The 27,312-nt window shown below is 40.7% G+C and overlaps 1 long non-coding RNA gene across 4 annotated transcripts; it reads left to right on the forward strand.

The window, feature by feature from the left end:
• Positions 1-1,340: 1,340 nt before the first annotated feature.
• LOC309864700 lies at positions 1,341-27,312 on the forward strand. 4 transcript variants are annotated; one of them, XR_014311696.1, is made up of 6 exons: positions 1,341-1,419; positions 1,717-1,938; positions 9,725-9,804; positions 11,414-11,558; positions 16,211-16,340; positions 27,110-27,312. It is a non-coding gene; the product is annotated as an uncharacterized lncRNA (long non-coding RNA). The 4 variants fall into 4 exon arrangements; XR_014311697.1 differs by lacking the exon at positions 1,341-1,419 and adding an exon at positions 21,363-21,546 and having other exon boundaries at positions 1,588-1,938; XR_014311698.1 differs by lacking the exon at positions 1,341-1,419 and having other exon boundaries at positions 1,595-1,938.

Raw genomic sequence — 27,312 nt, forward strand, 5'->3', positions numbered from 1 at the left:
ACACTCTTTTACCGACGTTATTCCATCTTCCATTGAGGCAGAAAATTGTACTTATCAGCACTTAACGAATAAACTGGATCAAATAAATGTGGCAAAATTGGTTTTCTATAGTGAAGTATTGTTTTTGAACTAAAGAGGTAGAGGATGTGGCCCAGGGGTGGGTGCAGGAAGACTGTCAGAATTTGCTGGGCTTTTAAAAGCCTTGTGATACCTTCTCCATCATGTTTGGTGAACATGTGTGGGCATCAGAGATGCACAGTTAGGGAACAAAGGCTAATTTAAGGGGCAAGGAACCCCCAGGAGCAGGTCTCTGATCAAAGACCAGGTGCAGAGGGTAAAGTCTGCTTTTTTATGAAACAGTTATACCTGATATCCATACCACACAGAAGATGGAAAGCGATCTGCTTCCACTCTCAAGGCCACATTTACTGACACCATGTTGGTGGCTTGAAATAGGTCATGGAGGCAGTGTTTATACCACAGAGATTGGCAAACAACTTCAGAGCACCAACTGTCAACATTTTATCCATTAGTAAGATGCACTATTGACAGAACTGCTTGAGAGGAAATAGAAGGGTTCCAAGCCCAGGGTTTCCATTACACTAAATCTAGTACTGTGTTCCAAGGGAAGATACCTACTGTGTTTATTCAATTAACATTTGAAAAGTTATAGAGAAGAATGAAGGTGAAGCTCCTTGGAAATTTATTTTGATTATATATTTTTTAAAGGTTTTATTTATTTATTTGACAGAGACACAGTGAGAGAGTGAACGCAAGCAGGGAGAATGGGAGAGGGAGAAGCAGGCTCCTGGCTGAGCAGGGAGCCAGAATCACGACCTGAGCCAAGAGGAAGGCAGATGCTCAAGGACTGAGCCACCCAGGCACCCCTAGAAATTTAATTTTAAATGAATAACTAGAATAGCATCCCCATTGATATACTTTAACAATACAAGAAATTAGATTTCAATGTATTGCACTTCATAAACAATGGCTAATAAGTTCAAAATATATTTGAGTCAAAAATCTTTTTGAGAATGTTTGTTTAGAGGATAGAAAACAAGAAAGGTCACAAAATAATAGACAGAAGGAATATTCACAGTAAGCAGTAACCACCAAAGCACTAAAATAAGAATGAATCAATCAAGGTATCACAAATTATTACAAAAAATGAACAAATCACAATCAGCCCAACGTATGCATGTGTCTCTCTCTCCTTATACAATCTGCATGTACTATGCCCACCCCCAAGCTGCTCCTAAAGGGAAGAGGACATTCAGTCACAGTCTTAGCAAGGGTCCAGCCACAGACAAATGAGTTGGCAAGGAGTGCCAGGAAGAATCACAGACTCTGATGGGGCAAAGACATCAAAATAAACTCTACTTTGTTGCCAAAAGTGGCACCCAAAGATCAAGGAGAAAGGTAGAGCTCAGTTTCTGACCCCTACGGTATCTTCCCTGATTACCCACAGATCACTTACCCCTGATGAAAGTTACTGAACATCTATGCCCCATCTGTAAGATGTTATGACAATGCTCAGGGTATCAGTAGTTGTGTCAAGGGCTTGAGCGTCTCCACAACATAAGCTAAGCAGATACAGGGGCCGTCATTACTCAGAAGTCGCATTAACAATGCTGTCTTACCTTAGGATTTCCAGACACAGAAAAAATACCATTATTCCAGACATGAAGGGCAGTGATACAGTGTTTTTTATTACAGGCTTCTAGGACTGCCAAGGCTGATACCATCTGTGTCTGACAGAAGGAATCTTCCGTGATGATCTGTCCTTCTGTGACAGAAGGAATCTCCCTCTCTGAGGGAATATGATGCTGTTATATTAGTCTGCTGGAGCTGCCATAACACCTTCAACTGCGCGGCTTACACAACAGAAATTCATTGTCTCATGAATCTGGAGGCGAGAAGTTCAAGATCAACGTTCTGGTGAGTGAGCTCTCTTCCTGGCTTGCAGATAGCTGCCCTCTTGCTATGTCCTCATGCATGCAGAGAGAGAAACAGAGAAACTGTGTGAGAAAAAGGCGGGGTAGGGAGGAAAAGAGGGAAATGGAGGGAGGAAGAGAGGGAGGGAAATGAAGAGAGAGAGAGAGAGAGGGAGGGAGTGAGAAAGAGAGAGAGAGAGAGGGAGGGTGAGAGAGCTCTCTGGTGTATCTTCTTAAAAGGAAAAAAATCGTCTTATATCAAGATTCCACCTTTACGACCTCATTTACCTTAACTACTTCCTTAGAGATCCCATTGCCAAATGTGGCCACAATGAGCATTAGGGCTTTAATACATGAACTTGGTTGGGGGGGGGGGGGCACAAACATTCAGTTCTTCATAGCCATTTGTCCACAAGCAGTCTGGAAGAGAAGGTAATTCACTATCTGGAGTCAAGCATTGGGCACAATATCTCTTATTATTGAAATTTAGTCCTCCTATAGATTTTCAGCTGAGTTTTACCTTAGAATGAGGAAAGAGACTGAAGGGAAAGATTTCCCTTATGTTTTTCACGTTGACAGGCTGTGCAAAATGGGGAAATAGGGAAAGACAGTACAAATGAAGGGGTAAGGTCCAAAAGGGGGCAGGGCAAATCCTATGCAATGATTTTTACCGGGTCCATTGTTGTCGGGAGCACCCTTTCCCGGCAAAAGAAAAAAACAAAAGAGAGAAAAACTTTTTTCACTGGGGCCCAGAGTCCCTCTTAGGGCCTGTGTCTAGTGAGTGGAAACTAAGCCAGCCTGATGTAAAGTCAGGAAGTCTCTGCCTAGGTCTCTCCTCTTCTGAGTACAGAATATCACAGGGAACTTGCCATAGCCTAGGCAATGAGGCTGAGAAAAGAACTCAAAAGTTTTAAAGATAATCCCCAATTTTAAAAATTAGGGATAAAAGTTTAAAATCATTTTTTAATTCAAAACCATTTTTTAAATTCCCCTTCAAGAGAAGTCCTAATGCTGTCACCCCAGCGATGAGTGCCCAGCCAAGCCCTTAGAGTTGTTATGGAAACACACCCAGTGACTGCCATCCCAGGGATCTGGGTGTTGCTCTGGGTGTTTTCATTGAGGACCTAAGCCTGAGGCTACCTCAATTTCGTTTCACCGATCTTTAATTTTCTTTGAGCAGTCTGATCTTTGTTGTTGTTGTTTGCTAACATGCGGGCTTTGCCCACTAATTATTACATTCCATCATTACAGAGGGTGAGTCTGTACTAGCTATTTGAATGAAAGGCAATGTTTTATACTGACATTTTAATCAGTGGAACTTACTGTCATAAAAATCTCTGTGAGACAGTAATGATTTGCAAAACCTAATATTACATCTTCTGTAGACTCTGGCATCTGTGTATAATTGACCGATTTATTAGATGCTTGTGGTTCATTGATTTTCTAGACAGAAAAAAAATTGGATTGCAGTTTCTAGCTGCTATTTTCTTCAAATTGATCATGTTGGCTCTCATAAATGTTCCCTTTGTTCCCCTCATGCTCTTACTTTTGCACAAAAGAAACTGTATTATATACAGTGTGGTGTCATTGGCCTTGGAATTAGAGTCAGAGTTTTGTTTTTTGTTTTTTCCTGCAGAAGCTCTTTTGTGCTGCTGTTGCAAAGTATCTTGAAGGCAGTTTTATTCAAAGGAATTTTCCTTACAAAGGGCTGCTTATTTTCTGAATATACATCTCTTCAGTCTAGCATTATCCCTATGAAAGGAAATTTTCTGAAAGCTACTTTGCTTGATTTATAATGATGCCAAACGAATAAACATTTATTGACAATTAATCTTGGGAACCACTGCCAATGGAAGGATGAATTTCGAAAACATTTTCTTTATACTATTCCTGATAATAAGGTATTTCTGGCTTGAATGGGGGTTTTCCTGAAAGAAGTCATAATATTAAAACATAAGGCCACAAAGTGATTAAAAGATTGAAAGCAAATAGTCGTCCCTTACATAAAATACAATGCAACATATAGGAGGAAGCAGGCCTGTGTTTAATAGATAGGAGTTGAGGATTACTCATTCTTGCTGAGCTTATGAAAAAAGCTAGAAGTAAGGAAAACTAGAAATAAGAGGAATACTTCTTAATTAATTTTATGAGGCCAGCGTAACCCTTATACTAAAACCAGACAAAGACATTATGAGAAGGAAAACTACAGAGCACTATATCTCATGAACACAGATGCAAAAATCCCGAACAAAATATTAGCAAATTGAGTCCAACAATGTATAAAACAATTTATAAACCATCCAGGTATGCAGGGCTAGCTTAACATTTGAAAATAATTAATGTAATCCATCCTTATAACAAGTTAAAGAGGAAAAATTATATGAGAATACCAATAGATTCAGAAAAGGCCTTTGACAAAATCTAATACCCATTTATGATTAAAAGAAACCACTTAGCAAAGTAGGAATAGAGAGGAACTTCCTCAAATTGATAAAGAACAGATACTAAAACCCTATAGGTAACATCATATTTAATTGTGAAAAATTAGATACTTCCCTTCTAATATCAGGAACAAGGCAAGTATAACCACTCTTACTACTCTTATTCAACATTGTACTGAAATTCCTAACTAATGCAGTAAGACAAGAAAAGGAAATAAAACATATACATATTGGGAAGGAAAAAATACAACTGTCTGTTCACATGTTCTGCATAGCATGATTAACTATATAGAAAATCCCAAAGAATCAGCAATAACAACAAAAACCTCCTGGAACCAAGCAACTATAGCAAGGACACAAGATGCAAAGTTGATATACAAAAGTTCATTGCCTTCTTGTATATCAGCAATGACCAATTGGAATATGAAATTAAGAACATAATGCCACTTATATTATCCCCAAAATGAAACACTTAGGTATAAATCTAAAAAATATATAGAAGATATATATGAGGAAAACTAAAATCCCTCGAAGAAATAAAGAAGATTTAAGTAAGTAGAGAAATATTTCATGTACGTGGATAGGAAGACTCAATACTGTCAGGATGTCACTTCTTCCAAACATGATTTACATATTCAGTGCAATCCCCATCAAAACCCTGCAAGTTACTTTTTAATATAGACAGTATAGTTCTAAACTTTCTATGGAGAGACAAAAGACCCAGAATAGCTACCAAAATATTGAAGGAAAAGGACAAATTCAGAGGACTTACACAACCCAACTTCAAGATTGACTATAAAGCTATAGTAATTAAAATAGTTTAATATTGGCAAAAGAATAAACAAATAGACACAGAACAGACTAGAGAGTCCAAAAATAGACTGATACAAATCAAGTAAACTGATCTCTAAGAAAGGAGCAAAGGCAACTCAATGGAAAAAGATAGTCTTTTCAACAGACAGTGCTGGAGCAACTGGACATCCACTTGCAAAGAAAAGACAAAAAGGGAAAAAGAAAGAAAAAGGACATCCAGAAAAAGACCTTACTCTCTTCACAAAAATTAACTCAACATAGATCCCAGTACTAAATGTGCACTGCAAAACTATAAAACTTCTGGAAAATACCATAGAGAATATACTGGTGACCCTGCATGTGGCAAGGACTTGCTAGATACGACACCAGAAGCATGATCCATAAAAGAAAAAACTGATAAGCTGAATTTCATGAAAATTTAACATTTCTGCTCTTTCAAAGACACTGTTAAGAGAATGAGAGAACAAGCCCCCAAATGGAGAAAAATTTTGGGAAACATATATCTGATAAGGGACTTGTATCCCAAATATACAAAGAACTCTTAAAACTCAATGATAAGAAAACAAAAGAACACAATTTAAAATGGGCAAAAGATCTGAACAGATGTCTCACCAAACCCGATATACAGATGGCAAAAGAAAAAAAAAGTATATGAAAGGATGTTCAGTGTCATATGTCATTAGGGAAATGCAAATGAAAACAACAATGAGCTATTTCTACATACCTATTAGAATGGCTACAATATATGAAACTAATATTACCAAATGCTGGGTGAGAATGTGCAGTGATAGGAACAAGCTCTCACTCATTATTGGTGGGAATGTAACTTTGTACAGCCACTTGGCAAGACAGCTTTAGTTTCTTATAAAATTAAACATTCGCTTACCATATGACCCAGTAATTGTGGAGCTTGAGATTTACCCAAACCAGTTGAAAACTTATGCCCACACAAAAACCTGCATGTAAATGTTTGCAGCAGATTGACTGACTGATATAAAGCAGGTTCCCCGCCCAGCACCAAGCCTTACACAGAGCCCAGTGTGGGGCTTGAACACACGACCATGAGATCGAGACCTGAGTTAAGATCAAGAGTCAGATGCTTAACTGACTGAGGCACTAAGGTCCCCCAGCAGCTTTATTCTTAATTGTCAAAACTTGGATGCAATCAAGATAGCTATCAGTAGAGGTGAATAAGGTTCCATACAAGGGAAAATTATTTAGCAATTAAAAATAAATGAATTATCAAACCACAAAAAGGCATGAAGGAACCTGAAATGCACATTGCTAAGTCAAAAAAGTCAGTCTGAAAATGGTCCATACTGTATGATTCCAACATTGAAGGCATTTTGAAAGAAGTAAGTAAAACTATGAAGACAATTTTAAAAAAATCAGTGATTGGCAGAGGTTTAGAGATAGGATGGGAGAGATGAATAGGTGAGCCCTGGGGGATTTTTAGGCCGGTGAAACTCTTCTGTATGATATTATAATGTTAGATACATGTCAGCATGCATTTGTTAAAACCCACAGGACGCACAGCACAAAGAACGAACCCTAATATAAACTATGGAAACTAGTTAATAATAATGTGTCAGTACAGGCTCATTGGTTATAACAAACATACTATGATTCCAAGGATTCAAGATGATCGTAATAAGGGAAACTGAAGCAAGAAAACCTATGGGAGGTCTGTCCTTTCTGCTCAGTTTTTCTGTAAGACTAAAACAGCTCCATTAAGTTAAGTCTACTCATTACAATTTAAAAATAAAACTTTCAAAATCAATTCTTAAAAAGGGCAAGGGAAAAAAAAGGATCAGGGGAGAAATGTAGCTATATAAGTAAACTTTTGGTTAAAAGGGAAGTGTCAGCATTAAACACAGGAGCACACAGAAGGGGACCTAGACACATGAAAAAATAATTAAGAACACCTATATTTTGTGATAAGTTGGACAGATACCCCAAAAGGTAGAAAAATAAGTAGCCAGAAAGAAAATAACATATCTACTCAAAATTGAAGAAGTGCAATCACAACGCGCTGAAATGAGCAACCCAAAAGGGTCACGATGGAAGCAAAGGAACCAATCACCTTCCAGAATCATCTCTGCTGAGGCTGTGTACCAGCTGAGCAGCCAGCCCACTCTGCAGGGGTCCTGTGAAAGTCAACTGCAGCAGCCCCGACCTGGCTTTGGGCCAAAGTCCCCTGGGTCTCTGTCCCAATCTGAAGAGAGAATTTGCAGATGTGGTGGGCTCAAGGTCAGACAGAGAATGTCACAGCCGGGGTTCCCCCAGACTAGTGGATGACTTAGGACAGGTAGTGACTTCTCAGATTGTAAACTAGAGGGCAGTTGAGCACAGATACAGTGTGTAAAGGAGATCTGGTCAACTGCATGGATCAGATTCCAGCTCTGATCCTTCCTGACGATGGCACTACAAGAATCACTAGGGAAAATGAATGAATATGTCAGCTGTCAATATTCTCTGTTTTTTACTTTACTACCTAACAAATCGATTCTCCATATGGTCCCTCTGTGTCCTTAACACCTTTGGACAAAATAGTAGGCTTTTATTTTGTTTTTCTGCAAAGACTACTGCCTTTTCCATCTCTTTTTTTTTTCTTTTCTTTTCTTTCCTTTTCCTTTCTCTTCTCTCTTTTTTTGATATTTCAATAATTTATAGGGGTTTATTATGGAAAAATTCAAACATATCAAGTAAACAGAATAGTACAATGAACTTTTTTTCTTACAATGCTTCTTCTGTCCCCTGCCCCGATTCTGGGTCTCCAGATTCCAGCCCAGGCTCAGCAAGCTAATGCTGCTTATTATTATTATTTTTTTTATAAAGACTTTATTTATGGGGCATCTGGGTGGCTCAGTGGGTTAGAGTCTCTGCCTTCAGGTCAGGTCATGATCCTAGGGTCTTGGGATCATGCCCCATATCAGGCTCTCTGCTCAGCAGGGAGCCTGCTTCCTCTGCCTGCCTCTCTGCCTACTTGTGATCTCTGTCAAATAAATAAAATATTTTTAAAAAAAGATTAAAAAATCATTTTTAAAAAGATTTTATTTATTTATTTGACAGAGACATAGTGAGAGAGGAAATACTAGCAGTGGCAGAGGGAGATGGAGAAGCAGGCTTCCCACTGAGCAGAAAGCCCCATGTGGGCTTGATCCCAGGACCCTGGAATCATGCCCTGAGCCAAAGGCAGACACTTAATGACTGAGCCCTGCAAGAGCCCCACTGCTGCTTATTTTTAAATCAAGAGAGCAACGCCTATGTAGTGATGTACCTAAATATACCTCTGTGTGTGTATATTACCTACCTAACAAACCAGTGCCTCTGTGGCTTTATTGGACCTGCTAGGTTAGGATAGCAATTATTTAAAAACCCATGGAAAAAGAGAAATAACATTCTTTATGTAGTAGCAATGTGGAAGTTACATCAAAATAAAAATGAAACTAACTTTATTTAAACAAGAGGCTCTAGGTTGTTCTCAGGAGACAACTACTCAGGTGGTCACATAGATAACGTATGTGGAACAGGCTCCCAAATCTAAGGACCGTGGAAGCGAAAGTCTGCTTTTGGACTCTGGCTCTGGAACCACACAGTCCGGAGGTGGGCAGTGAGCAATTTTGCATCTGCTTCTTCACAGCCTGGTGACTGGGCAGAATTTTATAGTCAATAGCAGTACAAATTTGGCAACTGTACACTTGAAGTCCAGAAACCGAATCACTGAAACAACCCAGGGAAAAAACAGAGAGAAAAATAGGGGAAATAAGACTCACCCAATAACCGGAAAATAAAATAAGATTTTTTTAAACATAGAGGTTGGAGAGAAGGGAAAACTTAGGGTCAAAACCAAAAAGGCAATAAAAAAAAAATGAACAAAGGCTTGAGGAGGGGAGCACTGTGGAGAAACAGAGTTTCCAAGGCTTCAGGAAATGAATGGGATGCATTTCAGAATATCCAGAAATTGCACAAGTGTTCTTTGGAATTAGTACAAGATCAAATTAGAGATGTGAAGATAAGGAAATGTTGAGGACAGAGTGACTATTCTCTCTGTATCTGAAATAAATATTTGCTTTGTTAAGGAAAGAAAAGAAAAAAGACAAGAAAAACCACAAGTGTTCAAGGAAACTTTTCATTCAAAAATATACTTAAGACATTAAAAACTACTCTAATATTTAATATCCTATTAAAATTATAAGAAGAGAAATACCAGAGATCAGCATACCTAATTCTGAAAAAAATCACACTTACTTATTATACTATCATATCAGCGATTTACAAGCAGCAAGCCAATAAACTTACTGCTGTTGTTGCCTCAATCATCAGTAATAATAACAGACAATGGTTTTAATAAAAAACTAGGTTAATAGAGTAAAGGGGCTGACCTAGATTCTCCACAGGATTGAGCGTCACAGTTTGTGTTCATGTGTTCATGTCAGAAGAATCCTTAACACCTAAATAATTTATTTAGAGGAGAAGCTTTTTGTTGTATAATTACATTTTATCACCCTAACCCGCAAATTTCTCCTTACACAGTGGTTCAAAGTATAGACCCCGCTATCAGGATGCCTGGACTCAAATCCTAGCTCTGCTCCTTACTCTCTGGGTGACCACAAGTAAGTTACTTATTCTCTGTTCCTATTTCTACATCCATAACCCAGGGGAGGGGGATCAATAGGACCCACTCTATAAAGCTAAAAGAGTTCAACAGTGAACTAGGTAACAGATAGTTAGTGTATCATGGATTTAACAGCTTAAGGAGCAACTCCCCCTTTTCTCACCCTTTCCACCCAGAGTCTATGAGACCTCAGGGGTCCAGACATTCCCCTATGCCTGGCAGAGTATGCAGACTTTCCCTGGGCCATAGATCTACCAGAAAGAGCTTCAAAAGGAAACAAGAGGATCCCCAAGGATCTCGCGGTGGCCTGATTCTAAATAGAGGCAAGCCTCAGGAGAACTATAGCACTTGGGAGCCACAATAGGGCCAAGAGACCAGGCAGTGAACCCTGGGCCTTGAGAATGCTGAAAGCAAACTGGGAGGTATTCTACTGCAGCCGTGTAGGCTGAAGACCCAGTAAGTACAGAGGTCCATGCCTAGTCACCTAGCAGTTGAGCAGCCCTCTAACCAAAGGTCAGCAAGGACAGCAAAGACTACCAATAGCCTTGGACTGGGGGATCCCCATTAAATGAACAATCTTCAGTGAACTTCTCTAAAACCCAGATATTACCAGGTGAAAGGAGGGAGATTCTCTAAGAACCTGAGCCTTTGCCCCTAGAGACGCTGGGTTATGTTAAATCTGAATCAATTTCTTCTTAATGGTAAGATCAATTTTTCAATGGTCAGCAGAAATAGAAGCCCAAGGAAGAGATAAGTCCAAGAGGAAGGAAGGAAGGAAGGACGGACGGAAGGAAAGAATCGAGTGGAGGGACGAAGGAAGGGGGAAACAGAGGAAGGGAAGGGATGAAGGAAGGAGAAACTGGCCATTCTGGCACTTCTCAGAGAGCCTGTTATCACTAAGGTGAACATCTTTTCTGTTTGCCCAGGCTGGTTCTGCTTAAATCCTGTTTTATCATAACTGAATAGCATCCTTTTCACTCTCAACAGGGTTCCAACATGGATGATTTGCAAGGGTCCCTAGTTACAGCCCATTCTATCATAACACGCTTTGTAACCAGAATTTCCAAAAGTTGGTATATAGGTTCCTACCACCCAACAAACAAACAAACAAACAAAACCCCCTCAATATCAAAATGGAGTTGAGCCACTGAGAGATGGGGTTGCAGAGTAGAGGCGAGCTCTCAGAAGCAAAAGCAATGCTGAAGAGAAGGAGCTGTGTTGTCTCCCGGTAAAGTGCTGGAGAAGAGCTTCATCCAAAGTGCACTCAGCATTCCAAAAGAAGAATCCTCTGAGTAACTGACTTTTCTCCTGAGATGCAAAGACTTCCTCATGAGATGACTGCGATGGTGCAATGCTGATGGCCATAACCAGAGCTGCGGCAAGGCAGCTTGCGGCCAGTCAGGAGCCAATCAGGGAAGCAACCCCCGATCCACCCCTCTCTCCACCGCACCCCCCACCCCTGCTCTGCCCAGGAATGGCATGGACATGCCCCTAGAAGTCAGAATAACCAGAAAGAGGGCGATGTGATGGGCTTCAGAATAGGATGGATTCCTAGCTGGAAAATGTTTTTTTTTTTTTTTAATATTTTATTTTTATTTATTTGACAGAGAGAGACACAACGAGAGATGGAACACAAGCAGGGGGAGTGGGAGAGGGAGAAGCAGCCTTTCCGCCAAGCAGGGAGCCCAATGCGGGGCTCGATCCCAGCATGATCTGAGCCGAAGGCAGACACTTAAGGACGGAGCTGTCCAGGTGCCCCCTGGCTGGAGATTTTTAACTGGCCAGTGACAGAAAGAATATTTGGCTCTGACAAGATCATGTGTTGCCGAGCGTATGGTGTGCTGTAACCATAAAAACTCATCAATACTGCAGGGAACAGTAGTCTTGGAGAAAGTCCAAGAATCTGCACTTGGTGGTTCTGACAGGATATTTGGTCTACATGCTTACACTTGGGGGAAGACTGAATGTTGCTAGAATTGATTTCAAGGCCAAAAATTCAGTATCAAAGGTGGAGATTCTTCTTTGAATGGGAGAAAAAAGAAACCCAGCAGTCATGTTAACATAAGCAATCTTGGTCAGCTGAGGTCGGGTTAAATCAAAGCAATTCTGTTTGTAATGGTTGTCAACAACTTTTCTTAGCACCATTCATCAGGCTACTCACTGTATTTATTTTGCATTTTTATGTCATATTGTTTATCTAATTATAAACCACATCATAAATGATAATTATTGAAATATATTTGGCTCTTCCTGCTTTTCTTTTAATCCTTTTCCAAGAAGAGACATGAACTTTGGGATTTTTCCTTCTCAGGGAAGTTTATGTTTCAAAGTCAGGTGGAAATTGCCTGAAGGCAACCTCCCTTTCTGGGTTTTGTTTTTGGAAATAAAAAATTAAGAGATTTTTTTGAAAGAGGAAAGAGAGATAGGTATCCAGTTTTGGAGTGAGAGAGAAGAGGAAAGAGAATGTTTAATGCAAGAAGCAAACAGTAGTGAGATTGTAACATTTAGTGATTGAGGGAGGGTACAGAACCTCAGAGGAGCTTGTGTGAGGGACTCTGGCCTCTAAGTCCCCTGCCCGAGGGGCACTAAAACTGTGGAGCAATTTCCAAGGCCCATGAAGTCACAGACAACTGTAAGCTACAGGGCGGCCAGCGTGGGCCATTCAGCCCTGGAGTTTTCTAAATGTTCTGCTTTGTCATAAGACCTCAGAAGCTCTCAAAAGATCCTGGCTGGTAGTGGGGGAAGATAGTGGGAAACAGATAATGGGTTCTAATGATGACTGTGATTAACTTTCCTCTCAGAGTTAGATTTATTTGATTTTTGAAAAAATAAAGTTAGTGATATGTTTCATTTCTTAACATGGTACAGGAGGGTAGATATCGATCAAAAAGGTAAGCTATGAAAAGGAAATTCACCAGGAATGGTACATATTTGAAGTTCATAAAAGCAGTTCCAAACCTATTAATACTTTAAATTCAGCTCTTTGAGTTAGAGTTGCAAACAACTATTGGAATTGATGAATTCAAGTTTTACTTCTTATTATTCTAGTCTCTTCTTAGTGGATGTTAGGAAGGAGCAAAACCAATGGGGAAACAGACTGGCTGCAGAAGACTATTGTCCCGTTGGCAAACCAGCAACTAAATTATAGAGGAGGCTAATATTAAGTTGTTTTATTTATTTATTTTTTTAAAGTAGGCTCCATGCCCAGTGTGGAGCCCAATGCAGGGGTTGAACTCATGACCCTGAGAGTAAGATTTGAGTTGAATTCAAGAGTCCCACACCTAACCAACTGAGCTACAGAGTCACCCCAGTATTAAGATGTTTTCATGCTAGCATTATCTGTATTCCAATAGGGACTAGTGCCAATTTAGCTATAGTTCAATCTCTGAACGGACTTGTAGGTTTTGTTTTTTTTTTTAAATCTTTGTTTTCTCAACTAAGAATCCCTTTTAATTGATGTTATTTTAAGGACTATTGACAAAGGGTCCTCTAATAAAATTTTTCTTTAACATGGGATAGAGTTTTTGACTGTGAAGAATGGAATCCTGGCTCTTTTGAATAGATGTAAGGTAGCACGGCTTATCATTAAGAAACTCAAACAGTTTGTGCTCAGCAGAAACAAAGATTATATCTTTTCGTTATAACCTTTTTAGGAAAGGTGCTACGGAGATATTAGTCACATTTTACTTCAGCATCCAAGAGGGGGGTAAATTGACTAAGAAGCAGGTTATCCATGTCTGTTTGAAAGAGTCCACTTTTGTGTGGGGTGTTAAATATCTAACTATAATTTTTACTCTTTTTAAATATCTGCCCAGTTTCGGTGGGATTTCTCCCAAGTAAATTATCCAAGTTGAGGCTTAATCCTTAATATTGGTCACTTTACTTACACTTCCTTTTTGTTTTGTTTTGTTTTATTTAAGTAATCTCTACACCCAATGTAGGGCTCATACTCACAATCTCAAGATCAAAAGGCTCATGCTTCTTTGACTGAGCCAGCTGATATCCCTCCTTACACTTCTTTAGGGGAAAAAAAAGATTTACTTATTTATTTTAGAGGTAATGTGGGCAGACAGGAGGGGCGGAAGGAGAGGGAGAGAGAAAATCCCAAGCAGACTCCATGCTGAGCATGGAGCCAGACACGGGGCTTGATCTGCTGTCCCTGAGAACAAGAGTAGGATGCTTAACCGAGTGAGCCACCCAAGCTCCCCCTTCCTTACACTTCTAATCTAGTTCGAAGAATTTTCTGAGAAAATGACTTTCTAAGTAGAGACTCCTGACATCAGCCCGGTTTGCCCTGGAGAATAGGGTCTTTACTGAGTCTCTAAGAAACTGAGGATTGTCAGCACAAACTTGTTCCTGTGGGGCCAGCAGGCCTTCATCAAAGCTGGTCATGAGGAGCTAGACCTTGAATGTGAAGCCAGGTGAAAAGTAATTCAACTCACTGCATTTGACTCTGTGGGTCCTTTGAAGACTTTGTTTCACTGAAGTGAGGTTGAAGACGAGCAAGCCGTCCTGCCTTGCTTACCCCATTTAGCCTCTGCTCTGACAGCATAAAGTACAAAAAGTCCTCATTATCCAAGAATAATTGGTACCAGAAAAGAGCTTCTTAAAAGTTAACCTGCACAGAAAGGGAAGCAACTTTTAATAGTAAATAACAAATAAAAAAGAAAGTTTTATTAGGCTCTTATCTTGAAAAATGAAGCTAAATTATGAAGATTAGTTTTATATGACATTGAAACTTTGAGGTTATCACTTCATCTACACAAGAATTCTTTAGATAAAGGAGGAATTAGGCTTCCCTTGCTTTTTGGGGGGGTTACAATATTTTCTTTCCAACAAAGTTATCTCTTAGCATAGTTTGACATTCTTCACATTTGACTTTCACTACAAAAGAGAAAGAGGGTCTTTTTTCTCTGCATATAGATTCAAGGATTGCCTCCTATTTTATAAGATCTTTTCTTAATCCTTTGATATTCAAGTCATTCTTTTTCAAAGTATTGTCAACTTCCTGTTCTTCAGCTGTCAACTCTCTGCCAGAAACTTACTTGCCAGGGGCCCTCTGAGTGGGAGGAGTGAGTAGTTCTTTAGATTGGGTGACGGGGTGACTTTATGAAAGTCTCTCTATGGTGAGATTTGCCATTGTTTTTGAGTTTATCTGCCTTGTGTGATAGAATGTTAATAAAATCAAACTAGCATCAATATTCAGGCAATCACGGGTTTTGACACATATTGAAAACTATTTGAGTAGGAACTCTTATAAGTGTGCTCAGTTTATTGTTAAAAATGTTGAGGTGGTGGGGCGTCTGGGTGGCAGTCAATGAAGCAGCTGACTGCTGGTTTCGGCTCAAGTCGTGATCCCTGGGTCATGAGATTGAGCCCCTTGTACGGTTTGTGTTCAGCACAGTCTGCTTGAGATTTTCCTTTTCCCTCCACCGCTCCCCCTACTTGCCTGTGCTCTCACTCTCTCTCTCACTCTCTATTTCTCTCTCTCTCTCTCTCTCAAATAAACAAGTAAACATTTTTCAGGTTGTGACATTTTTCGTAATTCCATCATATCAGGGATTCAAGAATGACTCTTCAGGTAATAAGAATATCTCTGTACAACCTAACAGTTGAGAGGCATATGGGTGGAGGGGAAAGAGCCCAGAGCCAATTGTTTGTTGCTGAAAAACATTTTTTTAAAAAGTCTTACCTGGGGCATCTAGGTGGCTCAGTGGGTTAAGCCTCTGCCTTCAGCTCAGGTCATGATCCCAGGGTCCTGGTATTGAGCCCCATGTTGGGCTCTCTGCTCAGCAAAGAACCTGAGTCCTCCTCTCTCTCTCTCTCTCTCTCTGCCTGCTTCTCTGCCTACTTGTGATTTCTGTCTGTCAAATAAATAAAAAAAAAATCTTAAAAAAAATCATCGAACATTGTATATTTTTCTAACAGAAAAAATATGCAGTTCTATAATCTATTTTGAGAGGGGGCTATCCTACTCACTGAGGACACCGGACAAGTTGGGGCTCCAGATTTGCAATGGTCACCATGGAGCCACTGCTTGTCCTTGGAATCTAGTGAGTGTGTGGGTGGGGGGCACTTAGTCAGTTCTCCCCACAGGTGTTCTGACCACAGAGCCTCCTCTCATCTACAGCATCCACCAGCAGGGTGGTGGCAGGACTCTGCATCCCCTGATGCTGGCAATGCTTCAGTCACCCCAGAGAGCCCAGCGACAATGTTGAGAATCGCTGGCAGCCAGCCTTCACAGGTGATGGATGGACGATGATGCAGTGTCCTGAGTAATGATGAAAACGGTGTGAAATAAATGGTATTAGGGCCCTGCAGAGGACACAAGATCTATGTTGTTTCCATCAGAAGAGCCATTGCATGGTAGTAATAACAGTCTTGTTATTTTCCTCTCATGGTAGAAAACAGGAAACTAGCTGAATGGAAGATTTGACAATAAAGTATGGAGAGATGGTTCCTGAATCCTCACAGGAGGAGATGGTGCCTGGACAACACAAAGAATCTTCTTCTGATTGGACAATAAATGCAGAGGTAAGTATCTCTTCTTTACCTTTTATTCTAAATCATTATTGATAATCTTTATTTTCTAGACCTTACATGGACCAGTGAATTGTGAAACACCTTTTTAAATAAAATTGTTTATATAGACAGAGGTCCTGCCAAAAGTATTTGCCCCCCCCAAAAAAAGTATTTGCCCAAGGGGTGCCTGGGTGGTGCATTTGGTTAAGGGTTAGATTTTGGGTTTCAGCTCAGGTCATGATTTCAGGGTCATGAGAAGGAACCTTGCATTGGGCTCCATGATCAGCACAGAGTCTGCTTAAGACTTTCCCTTGCCTTCCACTCCTCATCCTCCCTCTCTAAAATAGATAAATCTTAAAAAATATATATTTACCTAAGAGTCTCACCTTGGGGACTGTCCTGGTTGAGTGCTGTCTTGGGAGCTAGACTTCCGTTGTTCAAATCCCAGTTCCCCTAGTCACTCACTAGCTGTGTGTTCTTGAGCAAGTTACTTAATCTCTCTGATCTTCAGTTTCCTCACATGCAAAATGGGGATGATACATCAGAGGTTGTTGTAAGGATTAAATAAATTAATTACATAAAGTCAATGCCTGGCCCACAATATAAACTCAAAAAATACTATTACTTTTATCATCTCTGATTATTTCCTTAAGGAGAATTTCTAGAGGCAGAACTGCCAGCTCAGAGACTGAATATTCATGTCTTTTGGTGGTATTGTGAAACAGCTTTCCTGAAAGTTTGATCATAACATTTTCAAAGGCTGTGGTTTCATCACATCTTAAAGTGGCCTACCTAGATCAACCAAAACAAGATGGAAGAACAGAAAAGAAAAAAAAAATGGCAGAGAGAAGTAGAGCCAAACCTGACAAGGAAAAGAGAGGATATAGGATAAAAAGGGAGATTTTTTAAAAAAGAAAATATGGGTGAAACTGTAAAGTCACCCATAGTATTTTAAATATTTTATTACTAATAGTTCATGTAGGACTGGCCCCTCTTACTAGAGTCTGATACTCAAAAGGGGATTTGTCCCTGTTACCCCTCCATCTTCTTTAACCTCCAGGAATGACTCTTTGAGAGTCAGGGACATCTCTTCCAGACTCCACAATATCTGTCTGGGATCTAGCACTCTCTAATAATTAAGGAGATGTATTTACTCTAAGTAATCCCAAGATAAAAACATTAGCCCGATAACATTACCTTAAATTCTTCAACCTCAAGCTCTAAGTAAAATTTCAGGAAAAAAATTCATTAAGAAGATTTATTGTTCATAATGTATGCTAGTTACAGATTCTTTTAAGGCAACAAATTTACCCTTTTAATTCACAAAATCGCTCCAAGTTTCTCTGTAATGCAAGAGCTACTGGAGGGCTCTTCTCTGTGGCAGGAATCACAGATAAATATGACTAAATGTACGGGGCCTTAAATCACTGTCTGTGAAAGGAATGGGACTTATTTACACATATGTCATTGAGTAATGCGTAAGCTCAATGCAATTCGTACTAGGGGGCAGCTGGGGTTTTTATCTTTATTTTTATTTCTGGAAGGAAAACAAAACAAGACCAAATAACAATTCCTTTCGACACTGTGGTTCTCGTTCTCAGTCTACTTCCCGCACATATAGCTCAGTCCCTTCTAAGATGCATCACTGGGATGAATTCAGGGTTTCCTAGGAAAACAGGATCTCTTCAGAGGGGATGAACAGAAACTCATTTCCACCATTTCGAAAGACCCTGTGCAACAATAAATACCAGTCTCCTTCAATCTCCTGCTCTACCCCAATCCAACCTGCAAAATCATGGCTGAAGAAAACATTAAATTACATAAATGGGCCAATATTTACTGCCAGTTGTGCAACAGAAAGTGTTTTGAGGTAGCAAACATTACTTTATCCTTGACAATTTCTCTCTCTTTCTCTCCTTCTCTCATCTCCATTTTTTATGGATAGTGTGGATGTTCCTCTTTTCAAGTTGTAGGGCTTCTGGGGCAGCTCTGGTGTTAGTGAAACAAGGGTCTACCTGTTTACATGGGTCGCCCGCTACCACAAAGCCTCATGCAGACTCTGCACATCAGTTTCACATTCACTAAGCATTGTGTTTGGTCAGCTTTCAGATCCTCTCCATCTACGCATTCTCATGTCTGCGTCAGCAAAGGAAAGGGCCACACCCCTAGTTTGTTGCATTAATTTCTGAGAATATCCTTTTTCTCTTATTATCCTTCTATCCTGTCTGGACCTCCGGCAGTTTGGCCAGAGTTCTGTCTCAGGTGAGATGCCTCTTTCTTGGAAAAGAACAACTCCATTTGGGACTTAGAATGTGTGTTGGTCTGTGTTTTTTTTTTGGGCCCTCCAGAGAAACAGATCTAGTAGGATACACACACACACACACACACACACACACACACACAGGCTTATAAGGCACTGGTACATGGAATCATGGAGGTTGTAAGTCCCATGGTCTGTGGCTTCCAACCTGGGGACCCAGGAGAGCCAGTGGTGCAATCCAGCCTGAAACCAAAGGCCTGAAAAGCAGGGGAGCCATGGGTACAGAGTCCAGCCTGGGTCTGTAGGCCTAAGACATAGACAGATCAATGTCGCAGCTCAAGCAGCTGGGCAGGAAGGGCTAAATTCTTCCTTCCTCCGCCTTTCTGTTCCATACGGATCTTCAATGGATTGGGTGATTCTCACCCACATCAGGGAGGACAAACGGGTCTACCGAGTCCTCCAACAGGAATGCTAATTTCACCTGAGAACACCTCATAGACACACCCAGAGATAATGTGTAGCCAAACTCCATGATCCAGTCAAGCTGACCCATAAATAACCACCCCAGATTAGAATGGCATGGTTCCTGGACAGTTTGAACTTCGTGGCATTTAGAGGCCCTGAGATACCAGAAGGACGGAAGGAGGGGTGCATGGGTGGCCCTTTAGGTTAAGCATCAGACTCTCGAATTCAGCTCTGGTCATGGTCCTGGGGTGGTGAGAGTGAGCCCCATGTTGGGCTTCACCCACTGCAGAGAGTCTGCTTCCCTCCTTCTCTCTCTCTCTTTGCCCCTCCTCCCACTCACGCCCCCTCTCTCTCCCTCTCTCATTCTCTAAAATAAATAAATAAATCTTAAAAAAAGGGGGGGGCAGAGGGAATAGAGAATCCTTAGTCAGGCCCTAAGCTAATAAAACACCTCTGTCAACTCTCAGTAAATTAAATCTGCTTTTGTGCTCACATCTAAGTGAGCACAGGTTGGTGGTTTCAGAATACATCTGAATGGCTCTCTACCCAACCTACATTTTGCTAAATTTTATTCTAAAGTTTAGGTTAACTTTGATATAGCTGCAAATTTGTTTTCTGAACTATTCTAGGAAGCTTAATTATGGAGCCCCCAAGGAAACTGAAACATCTCTCTGAAATTTAGAAAAAATTATTTCAATTTTTGAGAAAGAATCTATGTATTATGTATATATATACTTATACCACATGCACGTGCACGCACACACACACACACACACACACCCCACATAGGGGGACCTCAAAGCATACAGAGTGTATTCTAGAGACCATCTTTGAGATTGGGGGTGCTGCTAACTGTACTCTTCCTCCTCTGAACTCCAACCAATTTGATATACATACAGGTGACAGATGGGGGACCCAGAGCACAGCAGAGGCAGGAGGGCGATCAAGGCTTCCTTCTCCTCCCCAGCTGAGCCTGATGGTCCCCGCAGCCAGAAGCAGTGCAGTGGAGAGCCTCAAACAGGAGCTACCCTTCCTGCTGCCTTCCCACAGTGGGAAAGGGAACCAGGAGGACAGAGGAACGAGATGCATGCCCACTTTTTGAGGTCAGGCTCTACCTCTGCACCGGTTCGCTCCACAGCCGGTGGACTCCCCGCTCTGTCCTATCAAGCAAGTCCCTTCCAGAGGAGAGCTGGCAAAGAGGTAGGGAAAAGTCTGAAGCTTCCTCTTTCAGTAAGTCCTAGACACGGTGGACACAGTGGCGGAGACACAGGAAGCTCCTTTGTTGGACATCAAAAGTGAGTTGAAGGAAGAAAAGTTCCTTCCTTCAGGATGGATCAATGAAGCTAAAAGGCAAATTTAGTTTTTGATATTTAATGTGAACTACTGGAGAGCGGCTTGAGTGGTAGAGAGGGGTCTTGAAAACAATCACAGTATAATAAAACAATGCCTTAAGTTCTCATTTTACATCTAGACTGAACCATTCTGGTTTATTTACTTTTTAAAGATTTTTTTTCCTACCTATTTATTCAAGAGAGAGCAAGAGAGAGAGAGCAAGAAAAAACACTGAGCTGGGAGGGGAGGGAGAAGCAAGCTCCCTCTGAGCAGGGAGCCTGATGCAGTTCAGTCCCAGGACTCTGGGACCACGCCCTAAGCCAAAGGCAGATGTTTAAAAGGACTGAGCCACCCAGGCACCCTTGAACCATTCTATTTTAAACTGAGATTTTTGGGTGCCTGGGTGGCTCAGTCCATTAAGCATCGGACTCTTGGTTTTGGCAGGGGTCACGATCTGGAGGTCATGGGATCAAGCTCCGTGTCGGATTCTGCGCTCAGCGCTGGGCCTGCTTCTCCCTCTTCCTCTGCTCCTCCCCCACTGTCTCTCTGTCTCTCTTGAATAAATAAATTTAAAAAATAAAAATAAACTAGGACTTTTTTTTTTGAAACTTAAAAGACTGGTCAATTTGTTAACAACTAGTCCCCCACCCCCAATAAATAGGCAAAATGATGAAGGATATACACAAAAGCTTTCCTGGGTGATTATATCAAGATGGCACTTTTTTTTCCCCCCTCATCTTTTGGTTTATCTATTTTTTAAAAAAGATTTTATTTATTTATTTATTTATTTATTTGAGAGAAAGAGAGTGCGAGCAGGAGGAATGACAGAGGGGGAAAGAGAAGCAGACTGTCCGCTGAGCAGGGGGCCCAATATGGGACTCTAGCCCAGGACCCCGGATCATGACCTGAGCCGGAGGCACACACTTAACTGACTGAGCCACCCAGGCACCCCTGGTTTACCTATTTTTTTCCCCTAGGGCTTCCAAAACATGATTTTTATAATAAGAGAAAATGAAAATACATGTGTTCAAAGAAAGAGTGGACCCTGAAACTTCTGAATATAATCTGATCTAATAATTGAAAGCAGGAACAGACAAAGTCAACTCATCACTGTCCTGGGAAAACCCTGGAGGCAGATGAAGGACCAGGAAGAGCAGGAAGGTAAAGCCAACAAGATTGAGCAAGAAGAATCCTTGATAGCCAGAGAATGAGGGCCAACCATGGTCACATGGCCCCACAAGATGCATGGAAGTATGTTTAAAGGCTGTGAAGAAAATTAAATCAAGTCAGTGATGAAAGCTAAATTAACTCTGACTGCTAACATTTTGGGATGTTTACAAGTTGGGCTTCTATAAGCCAGTGGACTTTTCCCAAATACTCCTCTATTTTTGGTAGGAATCCTTTATTTTGCTTAATCCTGTATTTTTTTTTCTTATTTAAAGACATCGTTTTAAAAACTTAGAAATATATGATCCTTTTTTTAAAGATTTTATTTATTTATTTGACAGACAGAGATCACAAACAGGCAGAGAGGCAGGCAGAGAGAGGAAGGGAAGCAGGCTTTCTGCTGAGCAGAGAGCCCGATGTGGGGCTTGATCCCAGGACCCTGGGATCATGACCTGAGCCAAAGCAGAGGCTTTAACCCAGGTGCCCCTACGTTTATGATCTTAAAGATTATTTTTAACATGAGATATAGGGATAAGGAGCAAATCTGCCCTAGTCCAAACACAACCACTATTAATATTTTAGGACAATTTCTTCAGTCAAGGGCATTGCCTTTTTGCCTTCACACAATGCCACAGCCACATGCCTTATGTGATGATGGCCATATAAAAAAAAAGAAACCACAGAGGTTTAGAGATGAGGTCAGATCAGGAAAAAGAGATTTTCTTCTGAGTAGAAGCTGCTGCTGACTTTTCTGTCTTCAATTTAATATAATATTCATAGCAAGGAGATAATTGTCTTGGTTGATTTTCTATGTGTGTTCCTATGGACAGGAACATAGTGTAGCGGGAAGATAATGAGCTTGAACTAGAGTCCCAGCTCTTCCATGTATGACTGTGACCTTGAGAAGGTTTCTTCTATTATATACTTGGAGCCTTGGTTTTCTTCTCTGTGAGATTAATAAGGTCCACTTTGTAGGGCAACTGATAGAACTAAATATGACAACACACAAAACACTAGGCACATAGAACTTCCATATACTTTTTTAAAGATTCTAAAATAAATTTAGTAACACTGGGAAAATTTTATACATTTATCTTTCCACTTTAACTTCTTATACTTAATCACAGCATTTTAAACCACTATACTTGTATTTGATACCTAAAGAAAGAATTCCTATTCTTAACATGGTTTAGCTGCCTTTCACTAAATTATGTATTTTGGGTCAGGGGAAACCGCCCCTCAGAAAATCTTGATCTATGCAAATATAACTCCAGACATCTGGATTAGTAACTACAGGTGTCAGAAAACAGGGACCATTAAGCCAAGTTTCAGCTGTTCCTTTATTTCAAGAAAAGGATACAGAGTATTACTGACTTATAATTTGAAGATGACTTTTTCCTAGAATGTCAACAAAAATGAAGCTCCTCTTAGCTACAGATAAAAAAAAAATTCCATGCTCTAATTTATATGTATCTCAGCCTTTTAAACATACCCTCAAAACTGAGTGATGAATAAAGAGTATTAAAAAACCATTTAAAAAATAAACTCTCTAAGTAAAATTTTATTTTCATTTTGGAGAGTTCACTTCATAGACTCCTTCCAAGGGAAAAACTCGAATATGAGGAAATCAGATGTCAGTTGTGAAGTCAATTATTTAGGTGTGGTGGGGCAATAAATGAAATATCTGAGCTTTAAGGAAGTCTGCTGGCTGCACTCTCTGGATTATCCAGAGCCATTAAGAAGACTTAATATTCATCATCACTTTATTTAGTCCTTAATTTTTTAATTTCTGAATTGCCTGGGATCAAGTCAAGCTTCAGGGGTCCCCAACCACCAACCAGGGCAGTGGCTCATTCTGTGGAGTGCACGACTCACAGTACTGAGTAACACAGCATTGCCAATCAGCGTCACCATGCTGTACATTAGATCCAAAAACTTATTTATAGTATAGCTGACAATGTCTCCTTTGTCAATGACCAATGTCTCCTCCTACCCCCAACTCCAAACCACCACTCAACTCTTTGTTTCCATGATTTTGGCTTTGTTAGGTTCTGCATGTAAGTGAGAATGTAGTATTTGTCTTTCTTTATCTGACTTATCTCCCTTAGCACAATGCTCTCAAGACCCATCCATGTTGTGGCAAATAGCAGGATTTCCTTCTTTCTTATGGCAGAATAATATTCCTCTGAGTGTGTGTGTGACATTTTCTTTATCCGTTCATCCATCAACAGACACCTGCATTGTGTCTATGTCTTAGCTATAGTGAATAATGCTGCACTGAATGTGGGAGTGCAAATAGCTCTTCACCACAATGATTTCATTTTCTGAGGACTTCCTGTGACTCTTCTTTAAGCCTCCTCTCCTGTCTGGGTCACAGGCAGGGTTCAGATCCCTGAGGGAGATGAAAAAACTATCCTGCTCCCCCCAGGGTTCTTGGAGAGCTGGGGCAGTGGAATCTGTAAAAGGGGCCCCAGGGCTGCTATGAATTTGATTTTCCAAGTCTAGAATGTTATCTCTAATCATCTCTCCAATGCCATCCCTATGTCCTTCTGAAGTTGGCAAAAGTTTGCCTGAGTGGCCCAAGGGCACTGCAAGAACACGCCATGGCACCAAGTGGCCCAACTGTCCCTGATTCTCAAGGTTTTCCTCCAGAGAGCCTCACCTGAAGTATCTTTTCCTGCAGAGCTAATTCCTGAGGCGGTGCTCTGAATTCACTAATCCAATTACTTATGATAAATGGGCCCTGAGGAATAGAGGACAGGGGAGGTCTGGAAAGGTCTGACACACAACCTATAACCAGGAAAGGAAAGAATGATCTCCCCAGTTAGAAACTCCCTATTTCTCAGAAGCATCTCGACCTCCCATACGACTGGTTCGGCTCACAGGGTTCTTCCCTCAGCCTGGTATTTGAGGATTTCTCTTCCACTCCTGAGCTGAATCCCTTCAAGCCAGTGGCAGTCCCCTGGCTGGCTGCTGCTTTTCTCTGATAATGTAGTTCTTTCCTATGAAGACAGATTTGAGTAGAAATTCTATAATGCTGCTGTAATATTTCTCTCTTACTCTCCTCACACTTGCAGTGACATCTGGGCCATTTTTGCTTTAGTATAATACATGGTCTTGCCACCCATAATTCCAAGGGCAACTATGAATTAAATGATCATTACGCACATTAGTTTTCAATGTTCTTAAGGCCATTAAGCATATTAGCAGGCCCATTACTTCATTTTCCTACAGATGTTTAAGTAATAGTGCCCACTGTGATCGGCAGTCATGAAGAAAATGTGAAGCCTCCCCAAGCAGTAGCGGCTATGGATATGGGTAGGAGGCAAAGTTCATGCAGACCAAATGGGATCATTAAGGGAAAATTATGCAGGCCCTGGCCTGCCAGAGGAGAGGAGGGAGCGGGAGGCACTGCACACTGAAGGAAGACACAAACTTGTGCCCGGTGGGTCACCCACCTCATTGTATAATGAGCTCATGAATTTGAAAGCCAAAAAGAGAATGTCAGAAGTACAGTCTTTTTTTTTTTTTTTTTTTTTTTTTTTTACGATTTTATTTATTTATTTGACAGACAGAGATCACAAGTAGTCAGAGAGGCAGGTGGGGTGGGGGGTGGGGAAGCAGGCTCCCTGCTCAGCAGAGAGCCCAATGTGGGGCTCGATCCCACGACCCTGGGATCATGACCTGAGCTGAAGGCAGAGGCTTAACCCACTGAGTCACCCAGGCAGGGCCAGAGGTACAGTCTTGTACTATCTCTCTTCTGCCCTTCAAGTAGCAGCTGCAGAAGCAGAAGAACCTGAAGCTCCAGAAAAATCTAAAGGCTTCTTAATTTGTATTAAAAAAAAAAGGTCCAGAAAGCTTTAAAGAAGCCAAAAGGAAAGAAGCTCTAATTGAAGGAGTCATTTCAGAATAAGCCTTGGAAACATTTAGCATTGTCTTTTAATTAATCAGTTTTAAAGACAGTGCTACAAAGAGTCCATATCTATCTTGTGTGGAAGGAAAAATCTCCAATTCTGATTTCCGTGAACATTTGTTCTACCCTTACTGAAATGTCTAGTTTACTTATCATAAGAAAACCACCAGGCTCAGTTCCTTTCAGGAAATAACGTACCCAAATGAGAAAGAGCCATTCTACAGCAGAAGTGGTGCCAACGGAGTTGGGTGGGAATGTTTTAAACCTTTGCCAGTTACTGTTGGAAAAAGGTAAACCTAATGTAAAATTTCAAACTAGGGCTTCAGACTCAAAAGTCTTGGTTTCTGAGAATTTCATTTGAAAAAGTAAGGAATACTTATATTTGTAACTAAAGACCTGTTCTGAACCATGATGTGTTTTATTGTTTACTTAAGAGACTGGTGGTCTCAGTTATGGCTCAATAATGTCATCAGAGAGCCAGGCTCTTTCTATTTTCCCTCTGCCATTCTTAAGTATGTTGGCTTCTTGTTCTCTGCAACTGCTACTTCATCATCACAGTGTGGCTACTGTAGCACTGGGCATCACATCTATAATCTAATCCAAAAGAAGAAGGAAAGAGCAAGCACCCTAATAGGTAAGGGCCTATGAAGAAGAATAGGCCCTCTGCACTAAATCACAAAGTCCTTTAGAGTAGAGACAGCATCTATCTCATCTTTGTATCAACATCCTCTCTGGACAAATCCAACAGGGACACAAGGATGCTCAAAAATTACGGATTTAAGAAGAAAACCATGTATTATACCTAATCATGCTTAGCACCAACTACTAGTCAGTAGGTTTCTAACTTGGATCACATCCTGAGTGCTCTCCGCACTATATCCATCTTACCAGCTTGGGACAGACAGCCACAGAGACACCGCTTATGTGGTGCCTAGCCTGGCAAACCACAGACCACACAGTGATACCCTGGTGAACAGATATGCTGAGAGGAAAGTACCTCCAAGAGCAAATTCTGCCCTGTTTCAAAATAAAATGCATGAATTAACACAATGCACTGTCAATTTATTACTATGGCTTAGGGCTCAAAGAGATGTTCTTACTGTGAGGCATAACCAAAATATTTTTGTTTTCAACTTAAATTTTGTTTTTACCTTCCAAGAGATATAAAATAAATATGACCAATCCAAAGCCAGACTGTGAAAATGCTGAAAAGTTATGCTCCCTTTCTCCATTTTTAGGCAGTGAGGTAACATGGTTTGTACTCTTAAATGGCTTTCAACATATATTGTCAAATTGCCTTCCAGAAAGTTCTCTTAAGCACTGATGAGAATGGCCCTAAACAGAAAATCTGTATATGGATCATTTACTCCTGTCCTTGGTATCCCCACTTTTCTTCAGCAACATGCTAAAATTAGGAAGCGTGATCCAGGGATAGGCCTGACTCTAGGTGATTAATATTTATTAATGGGGCTTGTCTGGATAGTGGTTACTTTCAGTTTTCTGTACTTCTACTCCCCTTATCTGTCACCCACCAGCAGCATGAAACCCCCACCTTAAATAGAATTACCCAAAGTCTGTACTTATGAGCCTTGCTCAGAAACAGAAAGCCCTCTCTTACCAGTGTTTTTCTTTTCTTTCCCACAGAGACCAAGCAGATGCTGTCTCCTGAACTTTGAATCCTCTCTGACTCCAGCAAAAGCAATGTTGAAATCATTTGTTCAGTGAAAAGAGTGATGTGTGGACCATCTGGTTCTTGCTGTCTAATCCTGAATGTTCCTGGTCCCTGACTATTACATCAACTCAGTGAAACTTTAATGTCTTTCCATTAAATTCTTCTTTTTCCTTAA

This window comes from Mustela nivalis (genome assembly GCF_964662115.1).
Source record: "Mustela nivalis genome assembly, chromosome: 5".
Lineage (NCBI taxonomy): Eukaryota > Metazoa > Chordata > Mammalia > Carnivora > Mustelidae > Mustela > Mustela nivalis.